General features: G+C 40.8%; 1 long non-coding RNA gene across 1 annotated transcript; it reads left to right on the top strand.

Moving 5' to 3' along the window:
* The first annotated feature begins 256 nt into the window (after positions 1 to 256).
* LOC139027163 (uncharacterized) lies at positions 257 to 1762 on the top strand. The gene is made up of 5 exons (XR_011479212.1): positions 257 to 518; positions 820 to 1073; positions 1161 to 1256; positions 1363 to 1581; positions 1679 to 1762. It is a non-coding gene; the product is annotated as an uncharacterized lncRNA (long non-coding RNA).
* Positions 1763 to 3574: the final 1812 nt, after the last annotated feature.

The raw sequence follows: 3574 nt of genomic DNA, 5'->3' as shown, positions 1-3574 counted from the left end.
ACTTATATTTTTGAGAGAACTTTTTCCTTACTCTTTACTTTTACAAATATATTCTAGTTTTACTCTCTGTATATTTTTTTTACTTTTACATTTTTACATTCTAGATTCTGGATATCATTTGTTTTTTCATTTATAATCTTACATTATTAATCATTTATAATAATGGTTCTGTCTATTACTGTATGTCTGTTATATTTACATGTTTATGTTGAGAGGGGTGTGGTGTTTTCCGGGGAAGTCCCCCACTTCATTTCTTGAGAAATATACTTGGCTCTGTATTCATCCTGTGATTCACTCTGCCTGAAGACAAACCCATTGTCTCTGTCTGCAGACTCCCCTGGGATCACTTTTTTTTAACAGGGGGAGTAAACCGTCTGCTGATAAAGCGGTTGCTGTTTGGCAGCAGCCAGTCAGCCAGCTTGAACCCTGTGCTGGGAACATCGCTCGCTGCCAATCCACAGAAGATAAGGAAACATGACACAGATGCAGGGACTATTGGTACTAAACCGGAGTTATAGGTGAGTTTATGGTCGCTTCCGTATTGTTTGTGTAATGTTTAGTAAATGATGCAAGAAAGGGGGGTGATCCTGATGACGATTGATGTATCAGGACCGAACAGCAAAATCTACACAATTTTACAAAATATGTGTGGGGTTGGGTCTGGAATATATTTGTATATCTATTCGGGTTGCCGCTAGAGGGAGCTGGTAACTGATACCATGAGGTTCATTGATAAGGTGGTGGTTACTTGATCATGTATCATGGTACCGCTAGAGGGTAATGTTCTAACAATATCTCATATCAATACTACCCTCACAGGGTATTGTCTGTGTGTCACCATGGACCTGCCCATTTATAGGGGTAAAAAGCATTACGCTACATATGGCGAAAAATGTTCAATCCCGTGTCGTGTGACCAGTGTCACACGGATGACAATAAACGACCAAGAAAGCTCTTTCTTGGAGAGGATTACATATTTTCGTCGAGATTGAAATCTCTAGCAATCAGAATCCTACTGCAGAACCACCGGGATTATCGTTTTGACGACTGCACGGTGGACCCTCAAAGTGAGTGTGAGTATTTCATAGAATTACGGGTCACAGCCCCCAATCAATGTTGAAACCAGAAAAGACAGTTCATACCTTTCTTCTCCTTCTCAGATAGGACAATCACGGTGAAATTGCCAAGTGTCCCGCTGGGATCGTGAAGCGATGAATATCGAGATAAAGTTAGACAACCGTGAATAGCGTACAAAGGTAACTCTTTGAGGTTGCGATTATAAAACCAAATTCCCAAATGACAGAGCTGTTTGGAATTCCTCTTCTTCTTACCCTCTGATTATATCTCTTCTTTGCTATGCAGTCGGGTTACGAGCTTGTGGAGGTCGGATATCGGCTGCAGGGTGGAGGCCCCCGTTTGCCCGTTCAGCTACAGGCTCACTAAGACGGGCTTACTGGTAACAACAGCCTCCCGGAGTTTTTCGTACATACGACAAGACACTGCCAGATGGAGGAGATGAAGGTGTTTAAGGAACCCAAAACAAAAATTTTTCGCTTATTCAATCAACGACATTATCCGATAGTGAGTGGGATGTAACCTTGTTATCGTTTAATACAACAATGCAATAGCAGTGCAATCAACTTGAAACTAATTGTTACACTCTTCTCTTTTTTTCCAGTTGAAAGGGACATGAAGGAATAACAATGAATTTATGAACAAGGGGGTTTACTCAAACACTGCCCTTACACACATAATAAGATACGATCTCCACTGGGATCACTGTCTCCATGATGAATCTATCCTTATATGCGGCCTAAAAAGTCTGGGGTGTCCTGAAACACAATACAGTCTGTTTGTCTATATTATGGGCCAGAAAATATACTTTGGTTTAAAAAAAAAATCTAAAATAAGCATTAATCAAGGATGTACAATCTAACATAATATGTATGCTTGAAAATAACATGTGCTTTTGAATGTAAAATATATAAAACGTAATTAAATATATTTTTGTGCTACTTCTTACTGAAAAGCCTCAGATGTTTTGTAAACGATGTCCGTTGATGTCTCCATTGATGCCCCGCGAAATCTTACACAAGTATTAAAGAGTTTTAAGGTTTTTTAAATGACCACGAATTCTGGACTGACCCACTTTTATTATGGTTATTTTTTTCCCAAAGGCTTTCCTGTCTTCCTCTACCGGGGTTCAGGGTTCAGGATAACACAGATGTTGTTTGGGTCTAAGTCTAAATCTATCCCAATATCCTATATTTTCATCGGGACGTCTCGGTCTTTGCTTGTCTTCAATCGAGAATCCCTCTGCTTTTTAAAAACATTACATTCCCCAGAACTAGGGTCCCTATCTGAACACATACCCCCAAAAAACGTTCCTTTTTTATGTGGCAATGATGTGTATTCGGGCCGAGTTGTTGCTTGTAGCTCTGGGGCAGTTTGACATTTTTGAAGACAAGACAGGTTTTATTTGATATTGTTATTGTGTGTGTGTGTTTAGATATTTAGCTTATTTTTTTGAGTAATACACACTATAAACACTATCTATACAGAATTGAATTGATATACACACCATAATTGAATTGATTTAACGGCAGGCTTAAAGCTATAACAGGCCGTAAAGTACAATGAGGCTAAAGTACATGGTGCAAAAAAAATAGCTAAAATAAAACGAACTAAAATGAGTTTGGGTGAGATTGCTTTGGATCAACAGTGTTCAACAGTTTCAACAGTGGTACAGACTTGTAAATATACTCACAACAAAAAATTTTTCTTCAAAAAATTCAAAATATAAACTTTTTAAAACAATCTATATACATATATACAACAAACAAAAACAAACCAAACAACAATCCAATCAATAATCTAAATGAGTTTCTCCGCGTTCTGATTCCGATATTTTACAACCGGAGCACTTGTCACGGCAAACTTACACACAATGTGCCCACAGGGTCGTGAGGTGATTCTTCTTGCCCGACTCACACCTCGAACAGCCTCTACGAAACCGGCTAAGGTTGATATTTTAGTAGCAAATATAAAAATATAAAACTTTTGCACCTATCCTATCCTCGGTTATCCTTAACTCGTTTAGACATCCGATGTCCCACGGCTTCAGTACAATGTTCATGACTCCCACCATAGCACATCATGCACTCGTCTAGAGACCCCTCGGATTTTACTTTGAGCGGATCCGAGGCCTCCGAGTCTGAGAGAGGGCCGAGCTGCGAGAAGAGGTGGTTGTCAGAGGTGGAGGTTACCGTACCCTCTGGAGTCGGTGCTTCTGCTGTAGTCTCACCTTCGGTCAGTGATGCTGTAGGCTCACCCAGCTGCCGAGTCTCTGTCTCATCTTGAGGGGTCTTCGTCTCGGAGGCGGTCGTAAACTCCCAGAACCAGCTGCCGTCTTCCTCCCCATATTCAATGATCTTCATCAACGAGGTCTTCCTTGTTCTTCCTCGCTGATAATCACACGTATTCGTCGGCGCTTGACTCGGCTCTGGTCTTCGGCCTCGGCTCTAGACTCTCGCTCTGGTGCGAGCGCTGGTTCTGTAGGGGGTAGTTCTCGCTC

The sequence above is a fragment of the Salvelinus sp. IW2-2015 genome, unplaced genomic scaffold (assembly GCF_002910315.2).
Source record: "Salvelinus sp. IW2-2015 unplaced genomic scaffold, ASM291031v2 Un_scaffold7830, whole genome shotgun sequence".
NCBI classification, from domain to species: Eukaryota; Metazoa; Chordata; class Actinopteri; order Salmoniformes; family Salmonidae; genus Salvelinus; species Salvelinus sp. IW2-2015.
Note: the sequence above shows the minus strand (reverse complement) of the source record. Positions and strands in the feature narration are given on the sequence as shown.